Source organism: Podarcis vaucheri (genome assembly GCF_965113315.1).
Source record: "Podarcis vaucheri genome assembly, chromosome: 9".
NCBI lineage: Eukaryota > Metazoa > Chordata > Lepidosauria > Squamata > Lacertidae > Podarcis > Podarcis vaucheri.
Window position 1 is genome coordinate 48,576,131 of NC_138767.1, and position 19,887 is coordinate 48,596,017.

The 19,887-nt window shown below is 41.1% G+C and overlaps 1 long non-coding RNA gene across 1 annotated transcript; it reads left to right on the plus strand.

The window, feature by feature from the left end:
* The first annotated feature begins 1,582 nt into the window (after positions 1-1,582).
* Positions 1,583-10,428, plus strand: LOC309540455. Its single transcript, XR_014223306.1, has 4 exons — positions 1,583-1,702; positions 3,628-3,749; positions 5,605-5,674; positions 10,269-10,428. It is a non-coding gene; the product is annotated as an uncharacterized lncRNA (long non-coding RNA).
* Positions 10,429-19,887: the final 9,459 nt, after the last annotated feature.

Sequence of the window (19,887 nt, forward strand, 5' to 3'; positions counted from 1 at the left end):
TGTTCATTTGATAAGCTGTGAGCCACTTTGGGCACAAATTTGTGGAGAAGCATACAAATAAACCGATGACATGAGATGCTCAGGGCTGAAGCAAGGAGAAGTCCTGCCCTGCCCAGCTTTCTTTCTTTCTTTCTTTCTTTCTTTCTTTCTTTCTTTCTTTCTTTCTTTCTAAATTATTTTTATTGGTTTTTACAAATATTTTCCAGCATAGCATCATTTTTATATAACAACAAATAAAACATTTGGCTATATAAGCCTGAGACTTATACAGTGGTACCTCGGGTTACATACGCTTCAGGTTACATATGCTTCAGGTTACAGACTCTGCTAACGCAGAAATAGTGTTTCAGGTTAAGAACTTTGCTACAGGATGAGAACAGAAATCGTGCTCCGGCAGCAGCAGGAGGCCCCATTAGCTAAAGTGGTGCTTCAGGTTAAGAACAGTTTTAGGTTAAGAACGGACCTCCGGAACGAATTAAGTACTTAACCTGTATAGCGAAGTCTCAAAGCCCTGCCCAGCTTTCATTCAGTTTGCAGCCCTCTGTCCCTTTGAAGTGTGGCAAATGGGCATCTTCTGTCCAGCTAGAGGCTCCCTGTGTGACTTAGTCCCCTACATAATCAGATCTTTGCCTTCCAACTCATCATGAGAGGAGCTGTAAATGATATGAAGGTGATGTGTGACAGGAGATGGGACTTGGAAGTCACGAACCCAAGAAACAAAGATCCAAGAGGAAATAGGAATGTGAGTGACTTCCAAGTCCCAAGCCTTTGCATTTTTGCATGCAACATGCAACATTTCTCCTTTGGCTAACAAATATGCACATTGCCACAATACAGGTGTGTAATTAGTGTACATGGGGTAGGGGGTGGGGATTTCTGGGAAAGGGGAATGTCAGATGGGAAGCTGCCCATAATATGTTGTAAATTGCTTCCTTCCACAAGACATTTTATTGAACACTTATTTCATCACTAATTTCCCCCTTTGAGTTTTTAATTTGCGAATGATGTTTTCATAAGCATTTCCATTTTCTCAAGTAGGTGAAATAAAACCAGTTCATATTACCAGTAATTTGCTAAATATTATTGTTGCCAGTCTGATTTAATTTCACTTTGCCATTTATGCAGTTGTGTGCATTTTGAACAGCTAAGCTACCAATAACCTTTGAAAGGCCACTAGAAATGAAATGTTCTCTGTGGGAAATTCTCTTTCGCTTCTTATTGCTTGTCTTTAAAACTTTATTAAGATTCTTTGTGAAAGAGGAAATTAATTATTCTGTATTAACATTTTATCTCAAACATCACCTAAACAATGTCTTCTTTTCTAAGGGAAGTACCATATTTTTCACTCTATAAGACGCACCAGACCACAAGATGCACCTAGTTTTTGGAGGAGGAAAACAAGAAAAAAAAATTTCTGAATCTCAGAAGCCAGAACAGTAAGAGGGATCGCTCCACAGTGATCCCTTTTGCTGTTCTGGCTTCTGGGATAGCTGCACAGTCTGCATTTGCTCCATAAGACGCACACAAATTTCCTCTTACTTTTTAGGAGGGAAAAAGTGAGTCTTACAGAGCAAAAAATACGGTACTTTCCATAAACTCAAAGGCTGCATTCCTACCTGTCCTCACCATGTTGTTGCTTTGGCAGATGAGGATGGTGTCAGTGGAAACTGGTGCCTATCGGTATCAGATTGACAGATGACAGGTAAAAACAACTAATTCTAGTTGTCCATCCCCCCCCCAAGAATCTGTCTTCTCAAGTTGATTGAGGGGACCTGATGTGACATCCTGAAATGAAGCATGTGACTTGCAAGGAACCAGCCCCCCCAATTGCCTTGGCCCCTAGGAGCTGGTGTATATGTTCCCCTCCCCATTTTCCTCTCTGCTGTTGTCTACAAAAGCAACACTGAGACTGGGGAGGAAGAAACTGAAAAGCATCTTAGCCCTCTGGTGTCAGGAGTGTGTGCAGAAGCCAGGCCCTGTGACCGGTAGGACTTCGCAGGACTGGGGGTTTCCTAAATTTGTTCTGAAGAGGCAAGGCGTGGCTGCACAGGTGAGGACGATTGGTACTCACAGCACCTGGTGGCAAGAGCCAGGAAGGGATATAAGGTCAGCATTTCCCTTTGGCTCTTTGCTACAGCAACATGCTTCCTGCCTTGCTGCATTTGGCTTCTTGACTTCTTGCTTCCTGATCCTCGGACCCTTGGTTTCCTGACTCCTGGCTTCCGGACTCTCATTCCTGCTCCAACCCCGCCGTCCTGCTCCGGATCCCGACGTTCTCTGCCAGGACTTTGACCACCTGTAAACCGGAAGGCAGGAAAGTGGGGCTGGCTGAGAACAAAGTTTGGTGGTGCAGTGTCCCATTCACCTTAATGGACCAGCCTGTACTGGATGGTGCATATTCATCTCTGTGCCAGTTTCTGCCAGAGAAAAGGAATAACAACAACAACAACAACAACAACAACAACAACAACAACAATTTATTTATATCCTGCCCATCTGGCTGGGCTTCCCAGAAGCACTGGGTGGGGGCCTCCTCTGCAGCAGAGGCTGCAACCATGCCCTGGGCAGATAGTTTTGCTGATGATAGGAAGCAGCACAAACCCCCACAATGCACAAAGCTTTATTTCCCTTTAACACAGGAGACAGGTGAAGGGCCTTCCCTAGCTCTAACAAGTGATCCCCATGCAGGTTACTCTTTCCTTTCGGGACTGCGAAGGGATTTGTGTACTGGCAGAAGAGCGAAGTGGTTCCTTATCTATTTGTGGGGTTTCTTTTAGCTTTCTTATGAAAGACTCTAAAGATTGTGGTTTTCAAGAAAGCATTTTCTCAGAAAGCTTTATCTTTTTTGAAACAAGGATGCTTAGGGTGAGCTGAACGGAGTTTGCCCATCTGTACTGACTTCATGGCATCTGACAAGGTGGCTCTCTAGATTGCTTTCTTGGGGCCCTGGGATCCCTTGTTTGGTACTTGATAGACCTGGACCTCCAAAGGTCAGATTTAATAAAGAAAAGCTGCAAATAGAATGAAGGTCTTGCCTAAAATCTGACCATGGTATTGTCGTCAATTCAGATGACATGAATCTGTTATGTGGACATAACAAAATGGTGCCTCATTAACTCACCAAGAAAAGATAAGATGTGTTTGCATTCTTCCTTAATAGAGTATTTGAAAGATTTAGTTTTGTTTTGGGGTGTTGTCGCTGTTTCTGCAGAGGGAGTATAACTGAAGAAAGCAACACTTTTAATCATCATAGCTAGCAGCAAACATGCCCGGTATTTATCTGCAAAAAGTGATTCATCAAGTGTGAACAGCACTGGGAGTTTTATAATGACAGCGATGGTGAATGTTTACATTCTACCTCTTTAGAGTTTGCAGTTTCTAAATCCCTAAGTGCTTGATGGAAACAGTGATATGTGGCATGGTTAGTACAGCAATCTTCTAGAAATAGAATGTGACAATCAATGCATAACGGTACGAAATTATATTTAGCAGGCTCTTTTAGTAAACAAGCAATGAGGGTTTGGCGTCATGGCTGCATGGCGGTGGGGAGAGGTAAGATGAGGCATGTCCATTTACATTTAAGGCTGTGTCAAAGTGATCATAGCATTTTGGTTTATTTTCATGAAGCTTCTGGCCAGAGATGTAGGGAGGAAACACCATAATTGCCCTTCATGCAGAAGTTCAGGATCTTTACAACTCAGGCACTGGAGCGGGCATTGGAGGATAAAAACCATTACAGCAAAAAGCAAGTAACGAACTCCTAAAGTGAAGTCCAAAATCTCTGGATCATTCTTGCCTATTCACAAATGTCATACCACTGCAGCATTGTTGAACTTTAAGAAGGTAACAGCTAATGTTTATGTGCTCACTCACCCACCTCTGCTGTTGCCAGGGCATTTCAAAATTCAGTATGAAATTCAAACAGTTTTGAGAACTGCTAGGAACTTTTTGGTAAGCTTTGGGAGGTAGCAGGTGGGGGAGCTGGGAAGGAGTTTGTTCCTTTGTTGCAATATATATTCACCACCATCAATTTACATGCTACCTTTCCACAATAAGCCATGTTCCAAGAGGTCTCACAATGTCATAACATTTTACACAATTCTGTAACAGTTATAAGATATAATGGAATTTAAGCAGTCACATAAACAATGAACTAATGAAAATATCTCACACTAACAAAGATACAGTGAAATTAAACAATCCACTGAATATTCAGAATATGGTTGACACTAACAAATCCACTGAATATTCATAATAAGGTCTGACAACAACATTACCCAGATTAACAGCAAAAATATTACATTTCCCGAAGTAAATCTTGTCCCAGGAAAAACCCTAATCAATAGCCCACCCCGATGGTCTCTAGATATCCTGGACAGCAGAAGTAACCTTTGTAGCTGGAGACAGTCAAGGTCTTCACAGGTCAGGTGGAAGGGAGCAGAGAAGCAAGGAGCGAGGTTTTGCAAGACTAGCAGAATTGCAGTGCAGGTATTATTACTTTTAGACCACATTAAGGTTTTGGAAAGGTGGAATAGATATGCTTTTAAAAAAACCAATAGCACAATCATTGGCATGTTTACTAGGAAGGAGTTTTGCTTACTCTCTGCTCTTCCAGTAAGTGTGTTTTAAGACTGAAGCCCAAGGCACTGAGTTTTGAACTTCTGAGTTGCAATGTATAGGACTGTGCTGCGTGATTGTTCTGTGCATTGTAACATGACCCAAAGAAGCAACCCAGAGAAACGACAGCAATGAAGAGTGCTTCTTAGCTATAAAGTCTGGGAACGTGAAAGTTCCTGGCAATTTTGTAAACAAGGAGCCTCTTATGATGAAATCTTGATGCTTTTTCTTTTTTAGCTCTAGAGTACTTTCAAGATGCACTACAAGTGCCTGAATGGAATATTAAGCTTCTTTTTCTTTTCTTTTCTCTTTTCTTTTCAGTTTTGTGCATTGTGTTGTTAGGCACATACACTGAAGTAGACAAAATGATAAGAAGCAACAATGGCACAACGTTACATTTCTTTTTGTTTTCTATTCTCTCCTTCAGCTTCAGGGGTTAGAGAGGTAAAGAGCAGGATGCTTTAGCAAAACATTCTGTTCTCATAGTTTTTTGTTGGGAAAAATAGGTAGAGGAAAACAAAGATAGTAGAGATTGCCAAGGGGAAAAAAACGAGGCCAAGGAGATGTTATGAATCATCCATGGATTTTCTTGTTCCTAAACAAAACCCCAAAGGTATGTCCCCCCCGTTTTATAATGTTGTTGTGTAAAGACCATTTCTCCTTGCAGTAAGTGCTAAAGGTGCTACAGGATCTGATAGCCATGGTATGTGGGAACATGTACTTCTAGGCATGCCAAATCATTTTTTTAAAATGGAATGTTACTTTTTTGTGAGAAAGTACATGAACATAAAAAAGTAGAAAGTAAGTTTGTGTGTGTGTGTGTGTGTGTGTGTGTGTGAAAGAGAGAGAGAGAGAGCACACACCAGCCTTTGTGCTTTTATTTTAAATAACTAACTGGTTTGGGGGAGTACATGAAGAGAACCGCAGCAGCAGCAGCCCTCACTGCCTCTCAGGACTCATTATATTTTCACTTTGTTTACTCCTAAGTGTCAGTCTGACCCAAGCAATACCAGAATATTAAACTGCAGAAGAAAACAAAGCAGAAATATTATATAAGGTAAGAAGAAATCAGATTATGGGAGCATAATTCAGATCATTCTTTGTATATTCAACTTTCCTTTCTAATTAAGCCTTGCAAGTTTGATTATGACTTTTAAGATTGTTTCCCTGGGAGGTTGCAAAGAGGGAATTACTGGAGAAGAAAAGGATAGAGTGTTCTGTGAAAGTGAAGGAAGATGAGGAAGTAATATGGGAAAGAAAGAAAAGAGGGAGACCTTGTTGCTGCTGCTGCCACATCCCCTGACCCAGGGATTATGAGAGAGAAGCTGCCATTTTGAAAGAACTGATGCAGATTTGAAATGATTGAGCCCTGTTTCTAATGGATAAAGATGGGTGGGTGTGTAGGAAGCAGACAGATGGTGTTCTATGGGTCATTGGTTCATGACAGAGCAATATTTTGAGAGCATGGCATCTATCAGGCACTCCTTAGGTCTCATTAATTTGCTCACAGGAGTGCTGGGACCATGACCCAGTTGGGATCCTCCGAAGATATAAAATGAACTAAATGGAAATATTGGGATCCCAAGGGTTATCCAGTCCATCCCCCTGCAAAAGAACTAAATTGAACCAAATTGTGGGTGCCTTCACAACATATTGTATGTGTAAAATGGCTATTTGATATGCATGGTAATCTCTGGCTTGCCTCATTTGCTTTGGCTGTTTGTAATCAGGTGCAGATGATCATTTCCTTTTTAGTCTGGATTTGTTGTTGTTGTTTAGTCGTTTAGTCGTGTCCGACTCTTCGTGACCCCATGGACCAGAGCATACCAGGCACTTCTGTCTTCCACTGCCTCCCGCAGTTTGGTCAAACTCATGCTGGTAGCTTCGAGAACACTATCCAACCATTTCGTCCTCTGTCGTCCCCTTCTCCTTGTGTCCTCCATCTTTCCCAACATCAGGGTCTTTTCCAGGGAGTCTTCTGTTCTCATGAGGTGGCCAAAGTATTGGAGTCTCAGCTTCAGGATCTGTCCTCCCAGTGAGCACTCAGGGCTGATTGCCTTAAGAATGGATAGGTTTTTTAGTCTGGATTATGTTCCTATTAATCCCATATTTTCATTGGTAAAATGTTGGAGAGTGCTGCGGGTATCCAACTTGATTAATATCAATTCCTCTTTTATATTTTTTTTGTCACCATACAGAAGCCACTAAGGATGGTGTTGAAACTAACCACTACATGTAATTTGAGAATGAATCTTGGAATTGTGCTAGGACATCAAATAATATTTCCATCGTTTAGAGTGGCAGCAGTGGGGAAGATAGCAAAATCCCCCCCATCATCAAAGGGCTCACAGACAAGACACTTACAAAGGGAGCAGAAGTGTGCAATGTGTACTAATGGAAGGACTTCCTCACCACTGAAACACATTGAACTATTCTTGCATTGCTGACACAACATGGAGAGCAACTGTTTTTGAGCTCTCATATAGAATATTCAGCAGATAGCTCCCCCTAGAAAAAGGTCATACACATTACATTGCTACTCACTTGCTCATTATAAACTGAGTTGTGCATCACTAGAGATCATTTATTTCTCACATTTGTGTTCCTTGCTTCCTTGAATGAGCTCAGGGTCAACCATATGGAGGTTATTTTGCTTTGTTTGCTTTAGTTAAAATTATTTAGATCTCATATGGAGCAAAATTTGCCAAAGCCATTCTCAGCAACCCAGTGACTTAGGGGAAGTACACTGGAACTACTGAATCCTGGAATATATACAGTGGTACCTCTGGTTAAGAATTTAATTTGTTCAGGAGGTCCGTTCTTAACCTGAAACTGTTCTTAACCTGAGGTACCACTTTAGCTAATGGGGCCTCCCGCTGCCGCTACACCACTGCTGCGCAATTTCTGTTCTCAACCTGAAGCGAAGTTCTTAACCCGAGGTACTATTTCTGGGTTAGCAGAGTCTGTAACCTGAAGCATCTGTAACCTGAGGTACCACAGTATTGAATTGGGACAACAAATCAATTAGGAAAAAAACTTCCAAATTTCCACACATTAAGATAGAAAAAGGGGTAAATGGAAGAGAAATACTGTATTTTAAAAGAATTCTAAAGCTCCAAACAAAGCATTATTGTGAGAGGCTATATTCTAGTATAGCTAAGGCAGCCCCCTCCCTTTTAAAGTATTTGTTTTCATTTATTTCATAAAATCTACTTATTTCATAAAATCTACTTACTGATTGATAGAGCAACAATTGGAGGTGGGTGAATGCTAAGATACAAACATTTTGTTAAAAATAAATAAAAACGTGAATGAAACTGGGATTGGTTGGGAAAGGATAGAAAACAAAGAGAAGTTGAACAAATGCCACCCAATTCCACCCAACACTTGCTAAGAGACAGCGTTTAAAAAGCCATTTAAGACTTCACCTCTGTAAACACCACAATTTGAAAATGTTGGGTGGAGTGAGATCATTCTACGCCTCCTTTAGCTCCTCTCCTCTCCACCCTCTGGTTTTCTTCTTATACAGTGTTGTAGTTAATTATCGCAACATTTTGGAGACAGTCTCGCTGGCTTTCTGAGAGACTGTTTGGAACTACAAATCACTACAGATCAATTGGGGACAACCCGATCCACTCTGTAGCAATTTGCAGCTGTTTCAACACAATCAAGATGAGGCACAAATCAGCCCAATTCCGTTCAGCCCAAATGCATGTACTGTTGATCTCTGGGCAATCTGGAATTCTCCATAACTGGAGGACAGGTTTACACAGAAGAATGGTGCACATAAGGTTCTCAACACCAGACACCCGCATGCAAAACGTGGATATTTTGAACAGAGCCAGGAAAGCCACACATTATATGGGACTGTCAGGGGCTGGGTAGAGGAGGAGTGATGGAGACCACCTTCCCATCCTAACCCTTCCAGGGAGAAGGAAGACGAAAACAGTAAAGATTTACAACAGTGGTTTGTGGGAGGTCACAGCTCAGAGGCAAATGAGGGGGGAATGTCAGGAAATAATGGGAGAGGAGGAGCAGGCCATCATCTCCCATCATCTCCAGCACCTTCAGTGCCCAGAGTCCCCTTTCACTTGATTTAAACATGAAGGGGAGTTCTTACAACTCAGATTCTATGGGTTTAAAAGTTGTTGAAATGTCCATATAAATTTATAGTGCAGTGTAGTGGTTAAGAGCGGTAGTCTCATAATCTGGTGAACCGGGTTCGCATCTCCACTCCTCCACATGCAGCTGCTGGGTGACCTTGGGCTAGTCACACTCAGCCCCACTCATCTCACAGAGTGTTTGTTGTGGGGGAGGAAGGGAAAGGAGAAAGTTAGCCGCTTTGAGACTCCTTTGGGTAGTGATAAAGCGGGATATCAAATCCAAACTCTCTTCTTCTTCTTATATCTTATTTAAGTGTTTTTAGTGTGGACTTTCCTTTTTAAAAAACACCCTCTAGCAATAACCTCTTACTGCAGGAACAAGAGCAGAAGTGTACCCACCTGACCACAAAGGATTAGTCCTGCTCAGCCATTTATGGTATTTTATAGTTGTACTATAATTTATAAATCCACATGGGTTCTGCTCATTGGACTCAAGCCATTAAAATAGAGCACTTGAGATCCCCTAAAGGGACACATTATATGAACCTAAGAGAAGTTAGCAGCAGAGGTAAATGGTAAAACATGCAAGAGAAATCTAGTTAAGAGCCTAAAATGTAGCAAACACTCATCAGCCTGACAGGCCCTCTAGCTATATAAAAGAAAAACGCAAGGTTTTGCAATAGATACTATTAAAATGCTGAAAGAAAGCCAGATCTGCCACAGCTTAGCCCCGTGTAGAGCTGAGACAATGCCTACGGGCAATGAATACCCTCAAGTTACTGGAAAGGAGGAAGGTAGGTCATTTGATAAGGTCGGGCCAAGTACAAGAAGCCTTAAAGCCACAGATGTGTCTAAATGAAAATTAAATGGGTTATCTTTGTTTACAATGAAGCCAAGGCAATTCACAAGTTGGGACACCTATTGGAATGAATGGAACAATGTGGTTCTGCACAAATGAATTTGATGAGAATTTCATTTCCTGAATTTCCAGATAAACTTCCAAGTTGAGTGTATAAATAATTCCAGAACTATAGTCAGAGCCTGGAATTATCAAGAGCTTCTGCCCTTGATGTATTGGATGATATAATGGACTCACATCGATGTAAAGGTAAAGGTAAATGCACCCCTGACCATTAGGTCCAGTTGTGACCGACTCTGGGGTTGCGGCGCTCATCTCGCTTTATTGGCCAAGGGAGCTGGCGTACAGCTTCCAGGTCATGTGGCCAGCATGACTATGCCGCTTCTGGGGAACCAGAGCAGTGCACGGAAACGCCGTTTACCTTACCGCCGGAGCGGTACCTATTTATCTACTTGCACTTTGACGTGCTTTCGAACTGCTAGGTAGGCAGGAGCTGGGACCGAGCAACGAGAGCTCACCCCGTTCCAGGGATTCGAACCACCGACCTTCTGATCGGCAAGTCTTAGGCTCTGTGGTTTAACCCACAGCACCACCCACGTCCCACCCACATTGATGTACTTCCACTCAAAACTATGTATAGGTCTCTTGTGTTAGCCCTAATGTGGTAAATTTGGTTTCTCATTCTCCAGGGTTGATCTGACAATCTACCACCACATTCCATCTTATCTGAAATTTGGTGGCATCTCCATACACAAACTGATCACTTGCTTTTCTCAGAATCGGATCTATTGTTGAAAGGGAAGTGGGGAGGACTAGTATTCCTTACATAATATCCCATGCATAATTCCAGGAGCTCGTTTTTAAAAGTAATATATTTTTAACAATAAATTGAAATTTTGACTTTTGCTTTATTGATTTAATATTAAATGTCTCGAGAAAGCAGTGGAACTCAGTGGCAAAGCATCTGTCTTGCATGCAGTGGTCCCAAGTTCAATCCCTGATGTGTTTCCAAGTAGGACTGGGAGAAACTCTTGCTTGATACCCTGGAAAAGTGCTACCAGCCAGAGTGGGCAATCCTGAGCTAGATGGGCGAGTGGAGTCATTAAAAGACAGCTCCCAATTCTCCTTTTTTCTCCAAAAGAAACATTCAGTAACTGGTTGATTTGAGAGGAATGCATACATCTCTGTAGGAACACATACTTGAATATGGTGCTGGTTTGAATTCTCTCATTCTTTCCTTTCTCCATCCTTATATTCCACCTTTCTATGAAATGAAATGTTCACACTGGCTCACAGCAGAAATAAAAACACACAATCACAAAACAATTGGTGTCAGTAAATCACAGAAATGTTGTTAAGAACTACTTAAAGATAGCAGCAGCATAAAAACATACCATGAAGGAAACTCTATGAAGTCTTGATGGAATAAAATACAGTGGAAGAGCAGAGGAGTTGGCAGCTTGTGGTTGCCCTTATGCTGATGGAGTACAGCTCCCATTGGCCGTACTGGTATTTTATAACTCAGTCTTGCAATTTGGAATCCCAAGTTGCTTGTTTCCCTCTTCCTTTCTCCTTTTCCTCCAATTTTAATGTTTACTGCATTGTGACCCTATGCATCATGAGTACAGCATCTTGAAAAATTCTCTGTGTTTATCCATTAATTAATTCAAAGTCCTGGGACTTTCTTTCCCCATTGTTGGTAAAGCAACTTGGGGGCAAAGGAATGATTTTGAACTCCAAAGTGGCCAATGGGGGAACGAGCCAACTTGACAGCCCCTTCTTCCTTTTGCCTGCATGTCCATTAAAAACATCTTTATACCTTCCTGTGAAATACACAGAAGTCTGATGAGGAGCCCCCATGCCCAGGCTCATTGGGGCAGGGCCTGTGCCCCACTCATGAATGAAACTGAAGGATCTCCTGGGGTCATGTAATTTTAGCCTATGTGCAGTGTAACTTACTTCCTGGTAAATTTGCTTAGTACTGCTAATGCACATAATCAAACACACATACAAAATGCTCTTGAAATCTATACAGAACAAGAAAACATGATACTACAACACAATCCTGTACATATCTCTGCAAAAGGAAGCCATGTTGAATTTGATACAGTCTATTACCCATTAAGGGGGACGCGGGTGGCGCTGTGGGCTAAAGCCTCAGCGCCTAGGGATTGCCGATCGAAAGGTCGGCGGTTCGAATCCCCGCGGCGGGGTGCGCTCCCGCTGCTCGGTCCCAGCGCCTGCCCACCTAGCAGTTCGAAAGCACCCCCGGGGGCAAGTAGATAAATAGGTACCGCTTACCAGCGGGAAGGTAAACGGCGTTCCGTGTGCGGCTCTGGCTCGCCAGAGCAGCTTTGTCACGCTGGCCACGTGACCCGGAAGTGTCTTCGGACAGCGCTGGCCCCCGGCCAATAGATGTGAGATGGGCGCACAAACCCCAGAGTCTGTCAAGACTGGCCCGTTCGGGCAGGGGTACCTTTACCTTTTATTACCCATTAAGCTGATATAGGGTTACACCATTAGACTCTGTGCCTCTCACTTTGCTACCACAATGTACTCAATTAAACCTTCTGGCCTTGTTTAGATTCTTTATGGCAAACTGTGTACTCAACAGCTCTCAACACTTTTGATAATAATTTGCTTTACTTTACAAATAATTTGCCTTACTTTGCAAAAGTACGCTTTGCAAAATGCTATAGTAATCACTGTCGAATCCTGACCTTGCTCATCTGCAAAATTGCATAATTAAAAAGAGTGAAATTATACGTGCAGCTGAAAAGCTTGTGCATTCATGAAGGATCAAATAAATGACTCTTCAAAGGTATACAAATTTCCTTCACATCATGCCACCTTGAGTGTTGTAAAAAATAAAGTGGAAAGGTAGGTTAAAGATTCCCGAACGAATGGATTCAAGTTACAAGAAAGGATTTTCCGACTGAACATCAGGAAAAACTTTCTGACAGTAAGAGCTGTTCAGCAGTGGAACAGGCTCCCACAAGAAGTGGTGGACTCTCCTTCCTGGACGGTTTTTAAGCAGAGGTTGGATGGGCATCTGTCATGGATGCTTTAGCTGAGATTCCTGCATTGCAGGAAGCTGGACTAGATGACCCTCAGAGGCTTCCAACACTACAGTTCTATGATTTTATGATATCTTAATCATACTATCATTGTACCAGAGGAGTTGATTTCTCATACTATTATTACTATTGTAAAATGTTTATAAGTGGTAGAAAGAACATGCACTTCTAAACAGTGGGGCCATGGAATGAAAGAGGTAATGAGATTTCTGGGACATATGCATTCAATGTCAAAAGAAACGGACAGTACAGTCATACCTCGTGCTGCATTTGCTTCATGATACGTTTTTTCAGGTTGCGTCCCGCGGCAACCCAGAAGTACCAGAAAGGGTTACTTCCGGGTTTCGCCACTCGCGCATACACAGATGGGCAAAATGACGTCATGCTCATGCGCAGAAGTGGCGAATCGTGACCCACGCATGCGCAGACGTGGGTTGCGTTCTTTTCAGGTTGCAGACGGGCCTCTGGAACAGATCCTGTTCGCAACCAGAGGTACAACTGTATTGGATTTTGTTTTCGTTTTTGAAGTGCCATAATCCATTTACATTATGTGATAAGGGGATGATGTGTGGGTACATATACAAAAGACAATTATATAACATATATAAATGTTACAATAAAGTACAAAGACTGTACAATAGAAATGGATCTTGCTGTTGTCCATTAGATCACTTTTCAGTAGTATAGAGGTATTTGGTACTCTGCCTTCATATGCACCACTCCAAAAACAAAGCTTCCATCCTTCCTTCTTGCTCATGTGTATGCTAAAGGAGAAGGAAGAAGGACGTTCTCTCTGGGACAGTAGACTGTTGCTCCTTGGCAGCCCCTATGTGAACCAGATGAACCAGTTGTACTGTTGAAGAAAGACATAGGCATACTTATGTCTCAGAAAATGTATCTTAACAAAGGCATGGTGTACTCTGATGTGCGGGGAAAGGAAAGATTGGCACTGACTTATGTTTAATTTAGTTTAATTGGGGGAAATTTGCTGCATTTTCCAAATAAACATTTTAAATTGTTGTTCTTAAAGTACAATCTGCACACAATAACAATTCCACCAAAGCATTTAAACACCCTTAATTAAAATGTACAATAAAACAAGCCAGTTAAAAAGGACAATTAAAAAAGTTAAACAGTTTTAGTCTTCTAAATGCCATAAGAATATTTTTTTCCTGTGTTCCCCCCCCCCTTGCCTGAGTTTTAGATGATTTATTGTGATGAAGAGCAAGTTTTGTTATTCACTCTTCCGGTGCAGCTCTTCCATTGGTCTTAATCTGGCTTTGCAGTCATGCTGATGCTGCTAGTTCCTTTCCATAGTTTACTCAGTGGGCTTCTGCATTGGCAATAGAGTTCCTGCTGAAACTGTACTAGAGAAGAAACGAAGATCAGTACAGCTCTGAGGGGGAAATAAAATAATCTCGGCAGGGATGACTGTCTTCAAAGAACAGAACTCTCTCCTGGATCTTGAGATTTTGAGTCTGGAGTACGGTAGATAGATAGATAGATAGATAGATAGATAGATAGATAGATAGATGATAGATAGATAGATAGATAGATGATAGATAGATGATAGATAGATGATAGATAGATGATAGATAGATGATAGATAGATAGATAGATAGATGTAGATGATAGATAGATAGTAGATAGATATTGCATATCTATCTCACTTTTCATCAACAAGTGATCCCAGGGAGGGTTACTAATGGCTGAAATATATGATAAAGGGAGTCAATATGTTTTGTTACCTTTTAAAAAATGTTAATAGTCTTTTACATTTTAAAATACAAAAACATACCCTCCAACTTTCCTCATATGAAAATAGGGACATCCTTAATCCCCTGCAACTGACCCTTCTTGACCCCCATTTTTTGTCCTCCCTGCATTGCTGCAGAGCATTTCCTATCAGAAGAAGGTTGAGTACACCAATGGTTCCTTGGTGGTCCTGAGAAAATCCCTTAATCCCGATTTTATTTTATTTTATTCTTTAGTATAAAAAACACACACCAATAAATAAATTTTAGAAAGGGGCAAGATTAGATGCAGTCACTCAAAGCCCTTTTTATATATAAAAACCCCATCATGTCTCCTTGTGCCCCACACTACTCCGCCTTTCTTCCCGCCCAGGGGGTCCTTGCCCTCCACCTGCCCCTCAGAGCTGATGCGTCACATGGGGCTGGGCCTCAGTGGCAACAGCCTGTCCTCCTCCTTACAGGCTCTTCAGCAGTTGCTATGAGCTGCTCAAGGAAGGAGCTTTCCTTTAATTGCAGCAGGCAGTAAGTTTCTCTGTTTTTAATGGTGATTTTAACTGATTTTATACTATATTCCTTTGGTCTCCCGATTATACGCCACTAAGAAAAAGTAGTATCAAGCCACATGTAAACAAGTGGTTAGTAGCACTAAATAATATTTTAGCTTTCAAAAATCCAGATATTCTATATAAATTCTAAGAATTATGTCTAAAATCTAAGAAAGATTACATCAAAATATCAGAATTGATTTGAGATGTGCCAAGCATAAAAATGACCTCTCTTTTCTGGAACCTATTCAACAGTTGAGCATTCAGCTCCATAACTAAAACCATGCTCTCTTAGTGTAATTCCCGGAGTGCTGAATGCCACCTCCGTTGCACTTTTGTCTGGATTTCCAGCAGATCGCATTTTAACTGTTTGTACATAATTCTTGCCTAGGATGCCTCATTCCCATCTGTTGCAGTGGCATGCTGCCCATTCACCTGTCTACATTTAATTGAATAGGTTCCAACAAGAGATTGTGTTGAAAAAGGAACATCTGGAGGTCTGAGAAACTATACCTGGTGGGAAAATGTACTAAATGGGATTTGCCGGTTTTCACTGGCACGCATAAAGGCTTAACCAATACATCTCAGCCTGCAAATTTGTATCCCTGATATTTAAATTATTGGAATTTTATGCAGGTGCATGATTAATTAAACAGGGATTCACACCTCTAGATGTTATTGCAGGACCCTTGAAATCATTGCACTAGGTAGGTTATGTTACTCAGGAAAGTATCATCATCAGTGTATTGTGGTCCCTGGGTGAGCTGGAGATGGAGGTGGTGGACGCAATTCAGATCCCAAAGTCCCCTGAGTTGTTCCTCTTGTTTGCAGGTGGAGGAAGGGAGAGGCAGAAGAAGAACCACAATTCCAGCTACAACCTGAGTGCCATGAGGGTTCTGCAACCTTGAAGGTTTGTTATGTCAAGGGCCTGGAAAACTGGGAAAAGAAGACTCAGTGGCCCATTGCAACATGTCTGCTAGAACAGAGCTGAGGAACCAGTAGCCCTCAGGATACTGTTGAACTCCAACTCCCATCAGCTCCATCAAACATGGTCAATGACAACATATGGAAGGCCACAGGTTCCACTTTCCTCTGCTAGAAGCTGTGCAAATAGTTACCTTCACCCACTTTGATTTAGATTTAGCTGTCATAACAACAGTGGATCCTATGGAAATACCTTCAGTAGCTGCCTCTTATGATGGATACTGTTCAATCTGTGTGACCTAATGATGAGGACAAGACCTCTGGATATATGAAATTGGCCTCTTGCATGATTGGCCTTTGATTAAAGCAGACAGAGAAGCCTTGGCTTGGCGAGTAAGCAGAGTGATAAATGCTTACCCACCCATTGCCTGTTGTGAAAGCTTTGTTTGGGGGAAGGGAGTCTCCCTGGATCCCAGCATGTTGAATAATTTCTGGCCAGCCTCAAATCTCCCAGTTTTGAGCCAAATGCTTGAGCATGTCTTGACTTCATATGTTTGAGGGTGAAACAATTGCTTAGACTAGTGGTCCCCAATTTGTTTCCTATGGATCATTTGGAAATTTCTGAGGGTCTTGGCAGAACACTTAATGATTTTCTGCCTGTGCAGTACACTGTGCTAGGTGTTGTATGATTTATTTAGTTTATTTATACTCATTTATTTATACTACAGACCACCTGAATGAAGCTCATGGACCACTGGTCATTTGAGGGCCACACTTTGGGAACCCCTGACCTAGACCATTTCAGTTTGGGTTCAGGACTGGTTTTGTGACTGACACAGCTTTGGGTAGGGCAGTGGCATCCTTCTGAATAACCTGGATGTAATGTTCTTGGGAGGCACTGTTCCAGTCCTTCCTTGGGGCTCAGTTCTGAGGTTCTAATCTTTCCTTGGGGCTCATTCCTAAAAGGTGCTGGTGGAGAACTTAGGTTTGATGTCTTGGCTCAATGAAGTCTGTCTCCCAACTACATGAAGCTGCTGGGAAAGATTGTCTTGTGAACTGATACATGTGCCATCAATAGGAATTGAGCTTCTCTTGAATAGGGTAGCGCTCCTCTTGAAAAATCAGATTTGCCATTTGGATTCAACTTTGCATCTAGATATTTTGCAGTCAGGGTACTTTTGCTAAGCTGAGGGTCCTGCCAGACATCAGACCTGGCCATTTTAATGAATACCTTATGTGAATCTGGGTTAGATTACTGCAATGATATCGACTTGGGCCTGCCTTTGAAGAGTCTTCTGGAACTTCACTTTGGTTTAGAATGCAGCATCAAATATGTAAGTAGAAACTCACCCCTGAGATTTTACATATTCTGCAATAATTACACTGGTTGCCCCTTAGCTTCCACACACAATATGAAGTGATGATGATTTCCTTTAAAGCCCTAAATGGCTTGGGTCCTAGATACTCAAGGTTTTGTCTCATTCTGCTCCATAGGTTCTACCAGAAAGGCCCTTTTCTGTGTCTCATCTAGGAGGAGTTGTTATATTCTATAATGCGTATAGGCAACATCTCCTGAAAATGAAAATCAAATTTAAACTTTGTAGTCAATGATCACTTGAATTGCCAGATATATAGCATCCTGGGCAACTTAAATACATCTCTTTATTCATTGGCATTTATATGGTGTCTCATTAAATGACCATGAATAACCTTTTCGACTGAAGTACTGCGTCATTTATTGTACAAGGCTTTGATCTAGACAAAGTTATAGACTCTCTTGGGATCAAGGGGGAAAGCACATACACATTAACAAACTAGGCAGAGTGCTGATACATGTGGAGCAGAAAATCGCATTATTAATAGATTTTGCAGTTCTAGATGTGGATAGCACCTTAAAGATGGAAAACAGATGGGTTTAAAATATTAACTGAGCTCACAACTTTTAATCAACTTTAATTACACTTACACCATCTAACTGTACATAGTGCTATAGTCCTAGATATTGAACAATAGCTAACATTCATCTTTGGCATTGTTACTACTTCCTCAATGCACAGGGCTGTGACACTATGTACAATTAGACAGAATAAAGTGCCATTAAATTGGTAAGTTATAGAGCTGGGTCCCATATGCACTTACATCATGTGATGTCTTGATTAGTAGAGAACACTTGATGATTCTCAAATGAATATGGATTCTATGGACAAATATTATGTTTTGAGTTCGCATTCAGTTGGTAATAGGGTTGACACAAATCTGGACACAAAATCCCCCAACCCCTCATAACAGTATAAATTGTGTGTCAGTTTCCAAAATGACCCCAGTCTAGCTCTAGTTGTGAGCAATTAGTTGCATGTAGAAGCAAGTGGCCCTAGATAGATATGTGCATCCTTATTTATATCATAAGACTTATCCTGCAGTTTAGGTCTAAGTAAGCACTGTGATATGAGATGGAGATACATATCCAGACATTTACGTGCATCCACACCAGCTGTGAACCCAGAAAACACTTTGTGTCAAAACTCCCTTGCAGTGTGCATTGATGCTAGCAATAGAACTGAAACACAGGAGATTGTAAACCCATTTCTTTTGGTTATTTTATCACTATTTCAGAATGGAAACTCACCCAAAGGTGAGAGAAAGAGAAAGTAATTTTGTAGGTCATGTTTCATGCAAATGAAGCAGACTGATGGGGGAGGGGGAGAAATCAGTGACCTACATTTCATAAGCCTGCATAAACAGGAGATATATTTCCATAAACATACTAAATATAAAAAGGACATAATAAATTAGAATGCTCTAGCTGAAATTTGACAGTCTTTCTTAAACATTCTAAAAAATATGGGGCGTGTATGTGGATGTTTCAGGAACAATTGAACAAGCAGCACCTGAAGGTATCATTATGAGGCATGTCCTAGTTTATATGCATGTCATATCCTATTAATTTTGGGTTTTTTGCAGTATTATTACTATTATTTTAATTTACTATCCACCCATCACTGTAAAGTTCCAGGGTGGGTTACAACAATTTAAAATACATCAAAATGTTGTTTTGAAAACTTACAATTGCTCTCTTTTTAAAAATGGATTTTTTTGTAGGTCCTGAAAATATCTATTGTGCTTGTCAAAGGAATGTTGTCTTAAGGATCCACAAAAGGGGAGGAGGAAAGTCAAAGGGGGTGTATTGATTATATCTTAATTGTTTTCTTTGTTGTTGTTTGTAAACCTGAAAATCCAAAAATAACCTAAAAAGAGAGAGGCCAAGATAAAGAGGTACATCTTTGGCATTCACCCCAAACTGTATAATGAAGTTGCCAGATAAACCTCTATGGTGAGAGAATTCCACAACATAGGGGCTGTCGCAGAGAATGTCCTCTCTTGGCCTGCCAGTCTCTGAGCTGTTGAGGGTGGCAGAACTAACAAGAGGGTCTTGTAGCAAACAAGGCAGACTTTCAGATATTTTGGGCCTGACTGGCAGCCTAAGCATCTGTTTTAAAACAAGAATTAAATGTTATCTAAATGGAACATCAGCTGCAGCATTTTGGACAAATTGAATAAATTTCTACCTATCACAGAAGAAACATTATACAGATGCCACGGCTGAAAGAAATAATAATGAATGAAAGAGAGAAAGTTAAACATGGTGAAAACGTGGTGCTCATATCCTGGATCATCAATATGAATATGTATAACTTTGAGTTAGACTTAAGGCAATAAGTAAGACAAAAATAATTAAGGTTAATTGATTATGTGCTGGACATAATATACAACTACTGTCAAATTTCTGAACTGCTTGAGGCAGGAAAGGATAAAAGATAAAGTGCATTTTTGCAGTTCATTCATTTTCAAGAACATTTTGTATCCTTCCATTCAATGTTGTGATGCCTTAATTTGTATTTTGCAGATACATACTTGGCATGAAATGATCCAGTGACAATCTTGTTGATTTTGTTTCCCCATGTGATGTTGCCGATCCCCCTTTTCTTGAAATATCTGCACAGAGATCTG